At 35.5% G+C, this 20,721-nt stretch overlaps 1 protein-coding gene and 1 pseudogene across 4 annotated transcripts in view; one reads left to right on the top strand and one right to left on the bottom strand.

Annotated features, from left to right (window-relative positions):
- LAMA2 (laminin subunit alpha 2) overlaps positions 1-20,721 on the top strand; it is a 627,903-nt gene that overhangs the window by 327,952 nt on the left and 279,230 nt on the right. The gene's annotated exons all lie outside the window — the stretch shown is intronic.
- LOC136397066 (ubiquitin carboxyl-terminal hydrolase isozyme L1 pseudogene) lies at positions 17,231-17,903 on the bottom strand (annotated as a pseudogene).

The raw sequence follows: 20,721 nt of genomic DNA, 5'->3' as shown, positions 1-20,721 counted from the left end.
AAATTTAAACAAATGTCACAGTTTCTGAGAAACCCTGGATGTAATCTATTCTAGACTGTCATTCATGGATAAAGATGGCTTCCTATTTATGGGCTTAGGGTAATTAAACATCTATAACTTAAAGAAGCAGTTCTTAAGCTTAGATAAAGGGAATCTTGTGAAGTTTCACAAAATGATTTTCAAAATTCCTTAAGAAAAATAAACTTGGGCCCAGTAGCCAGTCATTTGTGTTTCTGAAGCACCCATGTAAACTTAGCAGAGTCAAGAAGTGTCTTCTTTTTGTCTCTTAGAAGTGTACAAAGAAGGAGATTATTGTGATGTGTAAGCTAACCAGCACCATCCCAAAGCCACAAGTTCTTATCTCACATCACCAGTATTCATAAGATTTTTTTCCCCCCAGTATCAGAAGCACTACATTTTCATTGCTGTAGGGTCATGACATATTTTAATGAAAGTGCAGAAACTATGAGTAATGAATTGAGGCGTAAAACACTGAAATATAAAGTGTAAACTAGATTAAGACAAATATTCCTAAATTCATTATTGCAGATGACATTAAGAGCAGGCTTGCTGTTACCACAGATGGCAAATGCAATTGACTCAATGTATCAAAACCACAAATATATTCTTATAATATCTGTAATATAATGACATTCCAATTAAAATGTCTTATTATATTGTAAAAATGATTTATTTGTGCACACTGTTTTTCCTTCTCAAAATTTTAAGCTTTGTTATGGGAGAAAGAGCATTTTATTTACCTTGTGTGACCCTCCCTCACCATACTGCCTTAAACATAGCTATTGAACCATATTTAGTGTATCACTTGAATTGCATAAATCTAGGTTGAAAAGTTTTGATATACATTTAACATACTAGTGCAAAGTGTAAACCCTCTCTTAAAAACTTGCTAAAGCATATTTAGTTGTTAAAATTCTAAAGAAGGAAAATGTGATTAGATGAGACCCACCTCCATAGCATAAAATAGTAATAGACTTTAAGGTAAATTAATGATTTTCTCATTTTTCAGTAACAGTTATTAAATGCCTATTAGAATTTGGTACATTCTGAAAATTGATTATAATGAAAAGATCATGGCCATTATAAAATTGTCATCTAGTCATAGGTAAAATAAATGAGAGAATTATGGTGTTCCAAATATAAAAGGCATTTAAAGTGGAGAAAAGATGAATTTATACTGCTAAGATATTTTAGTGTTTTTTTATATTGTGTGTTGAATAATGTAACATGGAAAGATAATATTTTCATTGCAGATACTTAAAATTAAATATATATTTAAAACTTTAATTATTTTTATTAAAAATTCAATAGTTATATATAAGACTTAAACATATATAACTTAACAGTGCTAGTGATAAAAGTACCTATGTATAGTAGAGATTTGCCAATTATTCCTTCAAGAATTTCTGATAATTTTCTAGTTTTCATGAGTTTGAATTAAAACTAATGATGCTCTAAATCATGCATGTCAAAATACATTGGTAAAGACAACAGTCTAAATCAGCAGTATTTGAGAACCAAGAAGTATGTGTTCTGTTAGAGTATCTATAGGAGGAACATTAGAATATCTTTATACATATTTTATTTACTCTAAAAAATAAGAAAGAATAAAGTGGGGTACCATGCTCAAAATATTCTGAGCATTTGAAAGGTGTGTGGATATTTTCAGTGGTAACATCACTTGTTCGTTAATTGATGTATTATGAAATATTGTAGATTAATTTTGCTCAACTAAATAAGTGGATTTATCAGTTTTGATTACCTATTTTTTTCAACTAATGAAGATTCACTAAATAAACACATGGATTTAGTATATCCCTTCAAAGAATTACAGTGAAGATAGAATTGACAATGCATGTATAAACAAAGAACAAGAAAACAATGCTTTACTTTTTCTCCATGTAAGAGCTTCTATCCCACAGCAACATGAAGTGAAAGTAATGACAAATCAAACCTGACACAAAATTGGTCAATGAGTGAGAAATCAATTATCTTGCAAAAGTAGCTTTTATTATACAGAAACAATTTTGAAAGCAATTGTTCAGAAAGTTTCTATCATTTTGTGGCTCAAATTAATGTTAGTCTATCAACCACAAATACTTATCTGTACTTTGGAGCTAGAAAACAGATTGTTTTCAGAATACTTTGAACGCAAAGTATCAGAGAGCTTTGGAACTTTTTGTTAAATATATTAAAATGTCACATTTTCCAAATAATTTTCAAGTAAAAATAATTATCATAAGGAAATTAACTAGCCAAATTTTACCCAGACCTAAAATAACTGGTGGATAAGATTAGAAATAAGTATTGACCCTAGCCAGTTGGTTTAGTGATAGAGCATCCACCTAGCATGTGGAAATCCCAGGTTCGACTCCTGGTCAGGGCACACAGGAGAAGTCACCATCTGCTTCTCCCCTCTCCCCCTCCCCTTCTCTCTCTTTCTCTCTATCTCTCTCTTCCACTCCTGCAGCCATGGCTTGATTAATTCAAGTGTATTGGCACCAGGTGCTGAGGATGGCTCTGTGGAGCCTCTGCCTCAGGTGCTAAGAATACCTCAGTTGCGAACATGGTTACAGTGGGCAGAGAATCGGCCCCAGACAGGGGGTTGCCAGGTGGATCCCAGTCAGGGCACATGTGGAAGTCTGTTTCTCTGTCTCCTTGCCTCTCACTAAAGGAAAAAAAAAATGAAATGACATGAATATTATAATTTAGTGTACTCAGCCAATGATGTAATTTTATAAAGAGAACTATGTATGTTTTGCAAGTAGTATTCTTTGAGGCTGTGAAAACCATTAATATTAAGTATTAAATTGAACCTAGAAACAGAACTTAACATTTTAATACTTAGTAATATTATTAAGGTGTAAGCCAAGATTTTTAAAACTGAAAAAGCATATTATGTCACTCTTTCTAAAAAATAGCATTATATTGTTCAGTAAAAAATAATTTTATATCAATAATTAAATATTTTCAAATAGTGTTTATTTCTCATACTTTAAAATTTTTGTTTTTAGTAAATATGTTAATGTTATAGCCCATTATATATTACAGAAATACATAGAGTGTGTATCATATTCAGTGTATATGTACCCTAAAATAAAACACTTTTATTGCTAAGTAAAAAAACCAAAATTCTAAAGACCACTGCTCCAGGTAACTGAATAGTACAGTAAATTCACCCCTAAGAAAAATACATGAAATAGATGAAGTTTATCTTTCATGCACAATTAACATCTTTTCAACTGTGACTCTCACTCTCCTGGTAGTTATATACTATTCTTCTGTTGTGCTTAATTATATCATTATATAATCTTAAGTGCTCAAGATAGACACTTAAGGGGATTACCACTGCAAAATGCTACTTTATGACTAATTTATATATTCACTGACACCTATTATTTGTCAGGAACTTTATAATCTCTGAGCAGTGAACAAAACAGACACTACCCTTCCCTCTTAGGGTATGCATTCTAGTTAGAAGAGAGAATATTAATTAGGTAAGTACATAAAATATAGTATGTTAGATAGTTATAAATGCTAAGGGGAAAAAATAGAGGGTGAGGAATGAGAAAAGTGGTGGTAGATGGATGGTGCTCAAATGTTAGATAAAATGTTTACTCAAAGAACTGAAGATGATACAGGAGGAAATGGTATGGATATTTAGCAAGAGTGTCTTAGAGGAAACCAACTGCCAATATCTTAAGATATGAATATAGCTTATATGCTAAAATCATTCAGGAGAGGTGAACGGTGGTAGAATAACAGGGAGGTTGAAAATATTGTAGGCCTTCAGGCCACTGTAATATCTTTAGATTTTTCTCACAGTGAAATGGAAAGCAGTGGTATGATTTGGGCTCAAAAATGTAATTATCTGATATATTTTAACAGGGTCAGTATGACTGTTACATTGAGAACTGACTGAAAGGGAACAGGGCAGAAATAGGCAGACCAGAGGCTTTGCAATTGTTGCCTCAGTAGCTATGCTGGCTTGGACTAGAGGGGTAGCAGTGCACATAATGAAGAGGGATTAGATTTTGGATACATTTTGAAGGTAAAGTCTTAAAAGATGTGCTGACAGTTCGGTTGGGGAACGAAAGAAAAAGCAGAATCTTTTTGAGGATGACTTCAAAGTCATCAGCCTGAACAACTGAAAGAATCTCGGTGTCCTTTACTTTGATGGAGAAGACTAGGAAGAGCGTACTATTTTGGGAGGAAGACCAGGAGCCCAGCCTCACTGGTTCTGTGAGTTAGAAATGTCTTTCAGATATTCAAATAGAAATGCTAGGATGGTAATTGCCATAAAAGTCTGAAGTTCAATAGTGATGAAGGGGAATCTAGACTGACGATTTCAGAAAGATTTTAATCATTCATACAGATGTCATTTCAGCCTGGAAACCAGATGTGATAGCCAAGAAAATAAATAGAGATGATATTACTGGTGATTTGTATGTGTCTGTGTGTGTGTGTGTGTGTGCGTGTGTGTGTGTGTGAGAGAGAGAGAGAGAGAGAGAGGCAGAGAGAGTCAGAGAGAGGGACATATAAGGACAGACAGAAAGTAGAGAGATGAGAAACATCAATTCTTTGTTGTGGCTCCTTAGTTGTTCATCGATTGATTTCCTCATATGTGCTTTGACTGAGAGGCTACAGCAGACTGAGTGATCCCTTGCTCGAGCCAGCGACCTTGTGCTCAAGCTGGTGAACCTTGTTCAAACCAGATGAGCCAGTGTTCAAGCTGGCAACCTCGGTGTCTCGAACCTGGGTCCTCCACATCCCAGTCCGACGCTCTACCCACTGCGCCACTGCCTGGTCAGGCTACTGATGATCTTAAAAAAAAGCACTTTCAGTAAAGTGATGGGAACAAAAAATTGACTGGAATGGATTTATGAAAAAATGGGAAAAGGGAAAGATTTGAGAGTTTTGAGAAGAAAAGAAAAAGTATGAAATAGCTTCCAGGAACACAGGAGAAAAAATGGAGTAGGCTTTATTAAGGAACCACAAGAGTTTAGTAATCATGAATTCAAAGCAAGGTCCATCAGCAAGGTGGTATATGTTTCTTCAAGTATGTCTAGCTCAATAAAGAAGGTAGAGAGTTGGGTTTAACTGGGGGGCTGGGTGTTACAGTAAAACTGGAGAAGGGAAAGCGGGTTGAAGCTAAGCAAAGGAGAGATTAAAGTTATTGGTCATGCAGTTCAAGATGGTGATAGAAAAGCTTCAGACTGGTACAATTTTCCATCTTTTCCTCCTTCTAAAAAAAAGGATATTGATCTTTTAGGTTAGGCCAGCCTTTGTTTTATGGAACTATACAGAGAATTAGGAAAGATTTATTATCTTTGGTCCCCAGATACTATTAATAGTACTTCACCAAAATTAAAGGAACAGTATGTTCTTTGATCATTTTTTAACCTCATTGCATTTTTTACTTCTTTGAAATTAACATTTTTTCTACCTGCCCCCCAAAAGCAAAGCTAGTTTATGTAACATTAAAATACTTAAAACAAACACAAAACTGAAGCCAATTATCTATTTGTTGTATTCAGTACAAAATATGCCAACAAGGAAAACAAAGTTTAGTGCTTTGAAGTTATACTTTACTGGACACAAGAAAATTTTTATGAGCAATTTAAAAATAGTCTTATTTCTTAAATACGTTAATAATAGCATTAACTGAAGTATATTGAGTATCCATATGTGTACCTGGAATGTAGTAAATGTTCTCATGTGTACCTGGCACAGTACTGATTGTTTTACTTGCATTGTCCGATTTGACATTTTCACAATGCTCTGAAGTATGTATTATCATTATCCCTATTATGTAGTAAATGGTATAAAAATGTGCTTATTTCTTGGAGAATGAAGGAATGTTTTGCAATATTATAGGATGACTGTTCACTTTGCACTGGTATGTGTTGACATTGAATAGTTTTAGGCTGATAAGAAAACACTGTAGTGTCTATCTTTTTTTATTTTCCAGACATAAACACAGTTGATTCATTTATCCTTTAGTTTTTCAAACTGCTCGTGAACCTTCTTCTAATTTATTTTTACATTGATGATTAAAATAGACAGCTTAGATTTTTTTTAACAACAAAAACAAACCAATGAACATGTGCCCTCCAAAATATTGTTTAGTGTGTTTTAAACATAAAATGATTCAACCACTTAAATAAAATTTTCAGCTTCTGAAGTGGCATGTCATTAGATTTCCATGACATTTACTTATAAATGAATAGATGTCCTCTGCCTGTATGTAGTTATCATTGCTGCATCAACACAATATTGATGGAGTTTCAAATTCCATTGTGAAAAAACAAAGATAGAGAAATGATAGTTGTCACTAAGGTCCCCTTGATTGGAACTGCATTACACAATGCTCTTTTCTTTCAGCTCAATAACTTGAAAAATATAGCTGTCTATTTAAAGAAGACATTTTCTTGTTTGGCAGAATATTATCATCATACAGCATATGTACAATATGGTCCTAATTTGTGTCTATATGTGCTAGGCTTAAAAAAAGTCACTTTAAGTTTTACTTAATTTATTCTAGAGTTTGACTATTACTTTTGATGTGATTTATATTCTCAGGAAATCTTGGCTTCTTTCCGCTTGAAACTCAGCACAATGACATTGGCTAGATAGGAATAGTATATGCTCTTATTAGCTGTGTCTGCTAGGGCTCCAGTTCTGTTAGAAACTTGTCAGAATTTCCAGGGCAAGCCTTCCTTTTCTGGATGTTATGATTTCACCTGCTAATTTCTATTGCGCTCTGAAAATGGAAGCCATCCTGACTTTTAGAACAAAATCTATATATGGAAGTTCATTTTTTTCCCCTCCTCTATACTTCCCCTCCCCTCAATTTTTTATTTCCAAAATGGGATATTTTTGTCTGTTTATAGAGCAAATAGCTAGTGGGTGATTCTTGAGGAATTTATTTATATTGACCAATACATGTAGTAGGCTGAATAATGACCCCTTTAAATATGTCCATGTTTTAATTCTCAGAACCTGAAAATATATTAGTGTACATGACAAAAAAGTCTTTGCAAATATGATTAAGTTTAAGGACCTTGAGATGAGGAAATCACCCTGGATTATCCAGGAGAGCCCCGTCTAATCCACAGGCTACAGAGGTGGAAGAAGAAGGCAGAAAAGGGGGGCAGAGTGATGTGATAATGGAGGAAGAGGGAGAAGAGAGTCAAAACCTGAAGGAGGTTCTGTCCATCTTCACTGGGTTTGAAGATGGAGGAACCCGTATACCAAGAAACGTGGATGAACTCTGAAGCTGGGCATGAACATTTGCTGACAGCCAGTAAAGCAATGGGAACCTCAGTTCTATAACCACAATAACTGAATTCTGCAAATAATCTCAATACACAAGAAAATGGATTCTCCCCTAGAGTTTCCAGAAACAATTGTAGCCCTGCTGACACCACAATTTTAACCATTTTAAACTAGTGAAGCTCCTGCTGGAATTCTCACTTATAGAACTGTGCGATAATACTTTGGTGTTGCTTTCAGCTTCTAAGTTTGTTATGATAGCAGTAGGGCACTAGTACAAATGTATATGGATGCTTGTGTCTTTGAACAGAAAGAGATGGGAATTATAATGTGCACAAGACAAGGAGGAAATAATAGGATGAGAAAAATTCAGTGGAGACGATGTCATAATGTTTGTCCCATTTTCTTTCTCCACTCCCCTTCTCTGGGGGGAGGGAGCTTATGCTGGTTTAAAATTTCATTTTAATAAAGAAAAAGGGGGAGAACAGGAAGCAGGGGAGATATTTTTGTGAAAAATGTATGACTAATTTTGACACAGGGTGGAGGAAAAGGACATTTTACCCACATCTGACCAAGAGCAGCTTTGATATCCTGAGGGTTATAGGCAGCTTTGCATGAAGTTGGATTCCAACTGACAGTACCAGCAGCTGAATAAGGAAGAGATGTCTTGTTGAAGGAGCAAAGCATATTTGCTTTGGAAGTGTCAAGTGTCCTGAGAATGATTCTTATTGAATACCAGGGTCAGTAGGACTTCATTTCTATACATAGCTTTGTGAGGACTGGGATTATGTGCGTTATGTAAAAAGACTACATTATCATTAGAAAAGCCTGAAGTAATTAATGTCCAAGTATTCAGCCATTTTAAATGATGTCTACATAATGCCACACATATAAACATGAAAACCCAAAAAGTGAATCATTTATCATAATAATTCTCCCAATCTAGCTATTTGTTATTATGTAGAAACCCCTGATTTGGCTTTTTTGAGTTTTTCACTTAGAACACAGTCAGGATGTTCAAAGTATAGCATAAATCAGAGATAAGTTGAAAAAGAATGTAATAATGACATATTTTCTTTATATGCACAATTATATTGGAGCTATTTTATGACAAGAAACCCAATAAGATTCATATATTTTAAATTGAATAAGTACATTTCATTAAAGCTACAAAATGTTTATTTGTGAGGTAAATTCATGAGCAGTAACAAAATCGAACTGTATTTTAAAAATTAAGCCATTTCAATGTGAATAAGTCAAATTTAATATGTTCATTTTAATTGTCTATGTTCTTTTATGCTAATTTCAAAATTCAGTTACACAGAATGTGTTTTTAATATTCAGTGTTAAACTACCTTGGTCATATACTAAGAGGCATAAACTTGATCACTGACTGTCTTTATGAAACTAAATGTAAGAAAAAAAAATAAGTCAATGGAGTCAATCAACTGCGTTCAACTCAATAGCCTACCGGAAATGCGGCCTGTGTATTTGAATGAATGAAAATGCAGTAGAGTAAGTTGATCTTATCTGTAGTTTATTTGAGACATAAATATATGATTTAGAAGAGCTGGAAGTAAAATCTTAAACAAAACTCTTAAAAGAGTTAAGGTAATTTCATAATTTCAACTTTATAAGAATTTACTGACTCCTCTGAGCATATTTTATACTTGAATATTCATGTTAACATGAATGACAAGTAAGAAAATTCCAGAGACTGGTAAATTTAGAACCACCTGAACTGGAACAAAATAAACATTAGCTATTTCGGCATATAGAGTTTGTGTACAAAAACAATGGATTATTCCCAATTATACTACTGTGAAGGCACCCAGCCATTGGCATTCATTTTGTTTTGCTTTTATTAAGTCATGTTGAGAAGCAGGGAGCTTTAACAGATGATTCAAAGACCCTACAGTACTCTTTTCAAGCAGGGTCAGCACCTCTACAGAAAAGTGAAGTTTGCTTTACTCACCTGTTCCTTCCATTGACAAAGCTACCAATATTTTCTTTCTACCTTAATATAAAAAGATATGTATATTTTTGTAAATTGCACCAAAAATAGATACATTGTTCTCTTTGTTATATCTTTAGATTTATATTTGCTTTGCATAAGACAAAGCTTAACACCAAATCATATGTAAAAATATGCTTATTGAATTACCTAATAGCTACAATTATAACTGAAATTTATTTGTTCCAGAAAAATGATTAAATTTTCTTGAATGTCAGTGGTATAAAAAAAGATATTAGAAAAGTTAATGAAATGATGAATGTTCTTGCCTGATGATTAGGATACATATTAACATTTCTTCAATTCTCATTAGTTAAATATAATGTAACTTTAAAAATGTCTGTTATAGCATTAATTTGTTAAATGTATTATGCAAATTACCTTGCATAAAGAACGATTTCCTGGATTTTCATTTTACTCTTGTTTTTGAACTTTTTAATGTTTTAAAGTATATAATTTGATCACTTTTTTAGAAATACTGAAATTTCTTGCTTGTTCTATGTTGTTTAATGATTGGATTTTTAATATATTATTTTAAATAAATAAATTGCATGATTAAACTGAGAGGCAAACTTTTATTATTATATTTTATTAGAATTAGATGCTAATTAGAAATGCTCTTAATTTTGACTTATAGCTATGAAATTATTCATACCGCTTGTTTTCCCCAGCTCTTCATTGTTATAATTAAAAACTATGACAAGTTATTATGAATTTCTTGTGTTTGTGGAATATTTACTTCATATTCCTTGATCCTTTTGCATTCATATGCAAGTAAACAATTACAGTGATGGTAGACTTTAATATATGAAGCAATCTTTGAAATGTGGAGAAAGAGAAGATTAAAACAATTAAAATAATATTTAATAAACTCTGTTTTATATTCATAGACAGGACCTACCTATACTAATGCAATATTTAAAAAATTAGTCTCATGACAAACAACACAAATACACTTGTACATATACAACATACACATACCATACACAAATTCTAAAATCAGAGAATTTTTAGTTTTATTCTCTATACTGTGATCAAATATAAATTTAAAATAATTAAATAGATAAGCGAACCACTTAACATTTTAAGAGCTTGCTATATAATAACTATTCTGGCAAAAAGAAATTAAAGTAACAACTTACAGGATGTGGCAAAATTAGATTAATAGTTGTAAGTATGCAAAACAGAATTTATTCATGTATTAGCTTTTATTATGGTATTATTTAACATTAGAATAACTGTAAACCTACTTTTGCCACATTCTATGTAAAATTTAAATAAAAAAGTATCATAAAAACAAAACTCTGAGCCCTGGCCGGTTGGCTCAGCGGTAGAGCGTCGGCCTAGCGTGCGGAGGACCCGGGTTCGATTCCCGGCCAGGGCACACAGGAGAAGCGCCCATTTGCTTCTCCACCCCTCCGCCGCACTTTCCTCTCTGTCTCTCTCTTCCCCTCCCGCAGCCAAGGCTCCATTGGAGCAAAGATGGCCCGGGCGCTGGGGATGGCTCTGTGGCCTCTGCCCCAGGCGCTAGAGTGGCTCTGGTCGCAATATGGCGACGCCCAGGATGGGCAGAGCATCGCCCCCTGGTGGGCAGAGCGTCGCCCCATGGTGGGCGTGCCGGGTGGATCCCGGTCGGGCGCCTGCGGGAGTCTGTCTGACTGTCTCTCCCTGTTTCCAGCTTCAGAAAAATGAAAAAAAAAAAAAAAAAAAAAAAAACAAAACTCTGAGATGAGGCAAAACTGAAATATTCAAGAATAAATCTAAATGCTTTCATTATAAATGAGGAGGAAAAGAAGAAGAATGAGAAATTAATCTAATATTTAACTCAAGAATCTAGAAAAAATTATGACACATAATATTTATCACACTCTTTATTATTAATGACCAACTCCTCCCCTTCCCTCTACTCCTCTGGAGAGCATTTTTTTATTCTGTTTATCTCTGTATATCTCAAATCTAGTCATTTTAAAACATGGATTATACTACATATTCAATAAATATTTAGAGAATGAATGAATGAAATTTGAAAGTATAATTTTACAATTAAAACAACAGTATAAAGCCACTCTTTTCTGTTTTTATAAAAATAATATATGAAAAGATAGAACAATGATAGGTTCAAATAAAGATCATTTAAAATCAGGAAAGTAAATCTGTAGAACAACATAGCTTTAAATGGCAGTTGCTGAATTTATCAAACTAGCCAATATGGAGAAAAATAAGGTCTAAGAATTTTCCAACTATCTATTGCTAAGTAACAGACCACTTCAAAATTAATAGTGTAGCCTGACCTGTGGTGGCGCAGTGGATAAAACGTCAACCTGGAAATGCTGAGGTCGCCGGTTCGAAACCCTGGGCTTGCCTGGTCAAGGCATATATGGGAGTTGATGCTTCCAGCTCCTCCCCCCCTTCTCTCTCTGTGTCTCTCCTCTCTCTGTCTCTCTCCTCTCTAAAATAAATAAATAAAAATAAATAAATAAAAAAAATTAATAGTGTAAAACAACTATTATAACTTGCTTACAATTTTTTTTTTCATTCAGTGAGAGAAAGGGAGAGAGAGACAGATTCCCGCATGTGCCGGATTGGGATCCACCCGGCATGCCCACTAAGGGGCTATGCTCTGCCCATCTGGGGCACTGCTCTGTTGCTAAGCAACTGAGCTCTTCTTAACACCGGAAGCAGGGGCCATGAAGCCATCCTCAGTGCCCCAGGCCAACTTGCTCTAGTAGAACCATAGTTGCAGAAGGGGAAGAGAGAAAGAGGTGAGAGGGGGAGGGGTAGAGAAGCAGATGGCCGCTTCTCCTGTGTGCCCTGACTAGGAAGCAAACCTGGGACATCCACACACCAGGCCAATGCTCTACCACTGAGCCAACTGGCCAGGGCACAAATTTTTTAATTAAGAAATTTGGACAGGGCATTTCAGGGCTGTCTAGTCTTTGCTCCACAATATCTTGGGTTTTAGCCAAGGAGATTTAAATACTTGTGTGTTGATTGAAAGGCAAGAGGCCTCTCCCCATACTTATCTAGTGCCTGGGATGCTATAACTCAGAGGCTAGACTCACCTGAGACAGACAACCAGACATCCCATGCATGACAAATACATGTAGATTGGGTTTCCCCAAAGCATGGTGGCCACAAGGTAGGGGGACTTGCTTCATGGAAGCTCAGAGCTTCAATAGAATATGTTTCCAGAAATCAAGACATAAAGCTCATTTTTTTTATGACCTTACCTCAGAAGTTGCATACAATATTGCATTGGTCAAAAACAGTCATAAACCCACCCAAATACTAGAGAAGGGACAAAGACACCAGTGACACTCACTGGGAGGGATTTTAAACCATTATAAAATCATATTTTAGAACTATTAGGGCATAATAAAATAAAAGAGAAAACTTGTCCTAAGCCAGTGGTATCTATGAACACATGTAGAGATGTAGGACTGAAAACCAGGACCCGGAATCTCCGCCATTGTTTTTCCAATTTGACCTCAGGCAGAGAGTATATCTTCTCTTGCCCCATGTTTCTTAATGATAAAATAAGTGGTGTGGGGCTTTGAAAAAGTCTGTAGTTCTTGGAAAGGAAATAAATGAAATCGCTAAGATTTTCACTTAACTTCTTTATACATGATTACTTTGAGAAATATTCTTGTAGACTCCAAAGTGATGGAAAGTTGTTTATATTATGAGCCTGCTTGTCAATCATTGGATAAATGACTAGTAAAGATGAGATGGTGGTACATGTAGGTTTTCCTTATTATCCACTTTTAGTGAATTTCTAAGAAATATCTAGTATTTTCCAATTAAGTCTATCATGTCTAAGAATTGCATGAGCAACCTTGCAATGGTTTGATTCAAGTGGTTCTGAATCAAGTGGTTTGATTCAGAAGAGTCACAAATGACAAAGGTCAATATTTATGTCTCCATGTTCAGCTATAGATTAACTCAAAGAGGTTGTGTGTATGTATGTGTGTATGATGCATTTGTTGGAATTGTATCTCTTCTACAACACTGGATTAAATAAACTTGTCAAAAGTATGTTTTCAACACTTTCTGTCTGTGTGCCTCTTGTTAATACATATGGCCAACAGACCACCTGTAACAGGTAGGGCCCATGTTATTAGATACCCAGGTAAGAAAAGTTGCATTCAACTTCTCCTTGGCTCTTATGGATAAAAATACCTCCTAATCAGTTTGTGTATTTCTCTGTGGGAGGAGAAGTCACTGTTAAATGGACCAGAAATCTTATATGACATTTTTCTGCTGCCATTTACAAAGTTTATGAGGTACTGCATATTTAATTGGAAATATTTTATATTAGTCATTAGTAGCTGAAGATAACCTTGTGTTTTAACTGATAACACAAATTCCATGCTTTTCCACATACTAACATCTAAATGCTAGTTCAATAAGAAAAGCTAATGAGGAGCCTAAAACTTAATTAGCCATTAAAGCTTTTGACTCTGACCTTGAGATAAAATTTGGAATTTATGATGTTAAATCACTTGCCTTCTTCTAAGTAGAGAAACAGCTGGCCTATGTGGGAGGGATGTTTAGTTACAATTGAAAAGAAAAACAACAGAAATTTTAAAACCTTAAAGACATAATATATAAAATTGAGTACATACTAAAATTCAGTGCAATATGTTAAAGTTCGCAGAATGCATAAAGGATACCCCACCCAAGAAATCTCAAGTTGTGTTGATGTGAAAGTGCACAGAGAAAATAAGTGTCCAAAGCTGCATAAATACTTGCTCCCCTGTGAGAGTGTGAGAACGTGTGTGTTTCATGTTATGATTGATAGAACTGCCTTTATGCACCACTTTGAACTCTTAGCAGGAACTTCGGAGTGTCCTGAGGGTCTGTCTGCCTTTGTCTGACAGGAACTCTGTTTTCTTAGAAAATAGTAAAGAATACTGTTTGTACTCCCTTTCTTATAAAAGGGTGCCTGTGGTTTTGGGGAATTGGGGAAGTTAGTAGAAAAATCAAGAACTTTCTCATATAGCTTATAAGAAATGCTCAGATTTATTTTAAAACTTTGACCATAGTTATTTTTTTTTTCCTTCTGGTTTTGTCTCTGTTGAACTAAGAAGGCTATTGCCTATCTTACTTCTAATACATACTTGATGTACTTTGTAGATTCGGGTGGGGTTATTTTGTTCTAACGATTTGCCTATTAAAGATAAAAGAAATAAAGTGAAGACATATCTAAAATATTGTCTAAGTAATTACTGGAATGCAATAATTGTTGCATTTTAGAGAGCTTCTCTAGTGAAGCAAGAGATCTTGAATACTGAGCTGAAGTTTTATAATCTGATAGGCATGAGATTTCTATTGCAGTTTAACTCAGGGAATTTTAGATCTAACATATCAAATGATAAAAGTGTACCTATGTATAGTTTTGAAAATATGTTAATAAGTGTTACTTCCTATCTCAAAATAACAATAAAGTAAACAAGGAAACCATTGAAATGCTTACAGTAGAGATGATGCTTTTAAAGCTTACTGAGGCATAAATTAGTTCAAAGTCAGACTTGTGAGAAATGTGCCCACTCAGCCATCATGTCAGCCCTTTTCACTTTCATATTCTATACTTTGGTTTTGGTTTTGTTCTTAAGAAAGAAATATTTTGAAAAGTGCACATCTAGTTTGAGCAGGGCTGGCTGTCACTCAGTCTCCTGATTCCTCGTTCTGTGTTTTCTCAGCCTTACTCTTCCAGAAAACCCTCTCTATTCTTAAGGCATTCTTTTTCTGATTGGTTACCAGGGGCATTTTTTCAGGGGCTTAAATCACAGATATTCAACTTTGAACAGGTATTTCAGAGAGTAATGCTGATTCTATTAAAATTACTTCACCCGATATAATTAATTTAATCACAAAAATATCAAAATACGTAGTAACTACAATGCATTTTAGAGCTAACTCTTATATTCCCTATGTCTACATTTTTGTTTTAATAGACTATATTTGTATATATATATACATATATGCATATATTATTATTCTTTCTTGTTTTACACAAATGGTAGCATAACATGCACATTATGGTTTTAATTTATGTAGTGAAGATAATTCCATATAAATGAACAAAGATTTTTCTCAGTTCATCAGTCATCAAAGAGGTTAATCATTGACTAAGGTCTAGGTACTAAGGTTAAAACCTGGTTTCACCACCTACCAACTTTTTAACCTTGAGCAAGTTTTGTAATTATTCAATGTTTTCATGTTCTCATCTTTAAAATGAATGTAGCCATAACAATAAATACCTGTCTCATAAGGCTGTGTGAGTATTGTTTTAGGATTAAATGCTAATATATGTATACTCACATTAAAGGCTCTATGGCATCTCCATTATCATTATTAATATGTCTATTAATAATTGCTCTCGATAGATACATCTATCTTTAATATTTTCTACAACAAGCATTGTTGCAATGAATAACCATGTGCTTAGCTATATCTTAATGTGCTAAATTACTGTAACTGGTGGATAAATTTTGAGAGGTAGAATTGCTGTGTCAAAGAGTGTATGCATCTGAAATTTAAATGGATTTTGCCAAATTAATCCTATAGATTTTATATATACCACCACCAATGGATGAAAACTCTTATTTCTCTTAAACTCCTCATCTATAGAGTATGTCATCAAACTTTTAGAACTTTGACAATCCAATAGAAAATATGTTATTTTAGCAAAACTTATACTTTGCTTCATTTTTGTTAATGCAAGTAGTATATTTCCATGTTAAAGGAACAATAGTATTTTCTTTTCTACAGAAACACTGAGACTCAAATTAAGAAACTTATTTGGACTTGCTGAATTCCTAGATTAATTTGAAGAGTAAGCAAGATAATGTTTAAATAAATTCTTTATGCCTGGTAGAGAATATGGAGAATAGGATTTGTAAGATATTTTTCCCAACTGAGGAAGAAGTAAGGGGTATAGCCACCAAGTGTGGAAAAGCAAAAGCTTTATTGAATACAGTGCTTCTCGGACGAGATTCACTGGCCTGGGAGATAGAGGTCAGGAAAATCATGCAGAGAGACTGCGTGGGGCAAATTTAAAGGGGTCCTCGAGGGTGGTCGAGCTAATATGACGTAGCGATATCTCACTGGCTGACAGACAGTTGCTCTTTTCCAAGGGACTCCTGGGAAGTTTCTTTTGGTGTGCATGAGTGTGGGCGGTTCTAGCCAAAGTTCCCGGGTCTGGGTTCCTCATGTGACCTTCCCCCCATTGCTGTCCACCCCACTGGTTTTACCTAATTCCTATTATTAATTTCTTATAAAAAATTATTCAAGGTAGATATTTTTATTTTCTTTTTGATATAATATAATTTATACTTCAGAAATAAGTTAATTTATCCAGTCACATAGTAAATATATGTACTAAGGTTAGAGAGGATATTATTTTGAAACATATGACCTTTGCATTATAGACACTATCTATACTGAAAATATGTGTGTGTGAAAGAGAGAGACTTGATCAGTAGTATCTAAAAAAAGTAAAAAATATATTAAAAAATGTATCTCATTATCATTAAAGCAACAGTGTGACTCTGAACAATTTAATCTCTTAGAGGCTCAATATCTCTCTCTCTCTCTCTCTCTCTCTCTCTTTTAATCTTATCTTCAGAACAATTTTATTCCTTCTTAAAACAATATAAACCACATCCAAGGCCTTAACTTACAGACACACTGAAGTATCCATTTTAAGTATTAGCTATTGAGGTTGGAAACATACAGTGGGAGAAATGCTTGCTATCTGAAGCTTACACCAAACTGCTCAATCACAGTACATTTGGCTGTGGTTGAGGGTGAGTATAGATACAGAACCAAAAGAGAACTACTGTTTTCTACAAATGCCAAAGTCTTTTACTACTAAAATGGTAGGGATATATTTCAGTGGTAAAGAGGGGGAAAAGCTTAGTTCCTTTCCACAGTGCATGAGGGGGCCTTGCAGAGGGTCACAGCAGAAAAGCAGACATCCCCTTGTTTACTCAGTGCGTTCTCTGCAGACTTTCGTAGCATCCTACAGCTAGCTGTAAGCCCTTGCCTGGATGTTGTGATTCACTGTAAAAGGCATTCGTCTGTCAGGTTCATAGAGGTAGCCATTCATGGTATTAAACAGACTAAAATGAAAGTTCACCTTGTCATCTACACAACAGTGGCCTTCCTGTGCCACAGAGTAATGGATTGCCTAAATGGCTCCATTCTTTTCAAAACATTTTCTCTGTCTTCAGCAGACAACTTCATTTCAGAGAGGACTTATTTCAGGACAGACCTATCCTCACATTCTAGTTTATCTTCATTATTGATTGGCCATATATAAGTATGATGATACCACGAGACTTCCCCCATGGTCGGCTTCATGAAGTACACTTCAGGACTGACCTCTTTTCCCTTCAGTTCTTCAATCTGTTTTTTCCTGAAGAGTGCAAATAACAGCAGCGGCACGAGGCAGGTGTTGACACCACGCTCAGAGCCTTCTCCTGCAGCCCAGGCACATGGCCCCGAAACACCACTGGTTGGCAACCCCCAACCTGGCCAGCACTTTGTTCAGTGTTTTGGGGTTAATCTCCATGAGTTTGGACTGCATCTTCACAAACCACAAGTGAGATCACAACCCAAAGAAGATGAAAAACCTCAATTTCTTTATCTATACAATATAACAGATAATAATAATAAACCTACACTACAAAATTTTTTATAGATTAAATAAAATGATGTGAAAAAGTGCTTTTGAAATTTTAAAATTCATACAAATGTCAGCTTGATCACATATGGCTCAGTAATTGGATTTCTTTAATTTTTGAGACCTGCTATATTTTTTATATTATCTATATCTTGCTTTAAAAAATGGTATATATTTTTGTTTTGTTTTCTAACTTTAAAAATTCAGATTACAGTGATTTTTTACAATGATATGGTAGGAGAAAATCTTGTTCAGGGTGGTTACAAATTTTTGAGATGGTTTAATACAATGACAACAATAACAAGTAAAATGATAGCAGCTAACCTTTCTTTTACCTTCATAAAATATCAAGCACTATTCTAGATTATTCAATTGAATTCTCACAAGAATCCTATGAGATATTTACTGCTGTATTATCTCTACTTTCCAGATGAAGTCTTGAGACCAAGAGAAATTAAATAATTTACTTATGCACAGTTAAGAAGGGGCAGAGCTATTTTCCTCCCAGAAATCCAGCTCTTGAAGCTGTAATCTTTCCAATTCTATTTCTCTAAATTTGTCTTAATGAATATGTTGTTCTTTCCTATAAATGCTTTATTTCTAACATCTCAGATCAGGGAGCAGGTGTGTAAAAAGCTAATTACTATTCTGGTGCTCTACAATAGACATTGCAAAAAGCTACCCTAGTATTTAACTAAACAACTATTAATAAATTAGCTTCAAAACTTAGCATTATGGTTTTGGAGTTGTAGTGATACCAGATCTAGTCTAAACTCTCAGCTATGTTGGCATTCCTTCTCCATTATCTCAGACAGATGGACCTCTGTTTATATATGTTCAAAGATATAGATACCTGGTGTGTTATGGCTCATTTAATTATGAACAGTTGACCTTGGATGGTTGGCTCAGTGGTAGAGCATCAGCCCAGCATGTGGATGTGCTGGGTTCAATTCCCAGGGCACAAAGGAAAAGTGCCCATCTGCTTCTCCACTCCTCCCCCTCTCACTTCCCTCTCTCTTTCTCTCTCTCTCTTTCTCTCTCTCTCTCTCTTCCCCTCCTGCAGCCATGGCTCGATTGGAACGAGTTGGCCCCAGGCACTGAGGATGGCTCTATGGCCTCTGCCTCAGGTGCTAAGAAGAGATCAGTCGGTGAGCAACAAAATGATGCCCCAGATGAATGGAACAGCACCCCCAATGAGCTTGCTTTGTGGATCCCGGTCGGGTTACATGTAGGAGTCTGTCTCTCTACCTCCCTTTCTCTCACTGAATAAAAAAAAAAATTATGAACAGTTACAGATATTAGAAGTTAATTCTTACATGACCTGTGGTGGCGCAATGGATAAAGTGTTGACCTGGAATGCTGAGGTCACAGGTTTACTTGTCTGGTCAAGTCACAAGTGGAAGTTGATGCTTCCTGCTTCTCCCCCATTTCTCTCTCTCTCTCTCTCTCTCTCTCTCTCACTCTCCTCTCTAAAATGAATGAATGAATGAATGAATGAATAAATAAATAAATAAATAAATTTTTATATAGGATCTAAAGGTATCCTTTCCTTCCTACTTCTTTATATAGGTTCTGTTTTTGTGCTACAAACAGAGCAAGTTTTCTTCCTGTTATATATGATAGGCCATCAAATGTTTTAAGAAAACAACCATATTTTCTCTAATGTTGGGCAAATGAGTTTATAAAATCTGTATTTTCTGGTTTCGCTCACTTTTATTGTTAAAAATGGCCTCTGCTCATGTTATGATGCTCCCATGTCATACAGCTAATTACCTTTCTGCTTGGGAAGGGGATTGGTTATGCTAATGTGTGAAGAAGGAGGAGCTAGGTGGCCATGTTGGTGCAGGAAGAGAGGCAGCCAAGATGATGGAGTGCTGAAGGAGAAGCCAGTTTGTGCAGAGTTTGTGCAGAGAGAAGGAAATAGGGAAAAAAGAGATGACTGAACTAGTAGGGTCCTTTGATTCTAGGAAACCCGGATGTGTCAGTAGCTTTGTGAGTGCTGAATGAGTGCATTTTTGAGCCCAGTGTGTATGTGTTGACTCACCTGCTGGGTGTGAGCTAGAATAAAAGAAATGGCTCACCATTTCTTTGCTTCATTGTTTCTCTACCGTTTATCTAAATCTAATGGGAACCTGCATGAGCCAGGCAGCTGTGACAGCCATGACTACTGGCCATACACCTAAGTCTTCTCTATTTAAAACTAAACATTTCCATGATCTTTCTAAACCACTTGCTCAGGTTTTACAGCCATTAACATCCTGGTCACCATCTCTTTGGATGAACTCTAATTTGTCAACTACTCTTAAATGGTGATGTCAAGCTTTGACTGCAGTGGGATCATTATTTCATTTAATCTGTATGCTATGTGTCTTCTTCTTCTTTTTTTTTTTTTTTTTCTGAAGTTGGAAATGAAGAAGCAGTCAGACAGACTCCCGCATGTGCTTGACCGGGATCCACCTGGCATGCCCACCAGAAGGCGATGCTCTGCCCATCCGGGGCGTTGCTCTGTTGTGACCAGAGCCACTCTAGCACCTGAGACAGAGGCCATGGAGCCATCCCCAGTGCCCGGGCCATCTTTTGCTCCAATGGAGCCTTGGCTGCGGGAGGAGAAGAGAGAGACAGAGAAGAAGGAGAGGGGGAGGGGTGGAGAAGCAGATGGGTGCTTCTCCTGTGTGCCCTGGCTGGGAATCGAACCTGAGACTCCTGCATGCCAGGCCGATGC

The sequence above is a fragment of the Saccopteryx leptura genome, chromosome 3 (assembly GCF_036850995.1).
Source record: "Saccopteryx leptura isolate mSacLep1 chromosome 3, mSacLep1_pri_phased_curated, whole genome shotgun sequence".
Classification (NCBI taxonomy): domain Eukaryota; kingdom Metazoa; phylum Chordata; class Mammalia; order Chiroptera; family Emballonuridae; genus Saccopteryx; species Saccopteryx leptura.
Note: the sequence above shows the minus strand (reverse complement) of the source record. Positions and strands in the feature narration are given on the sequence as shown.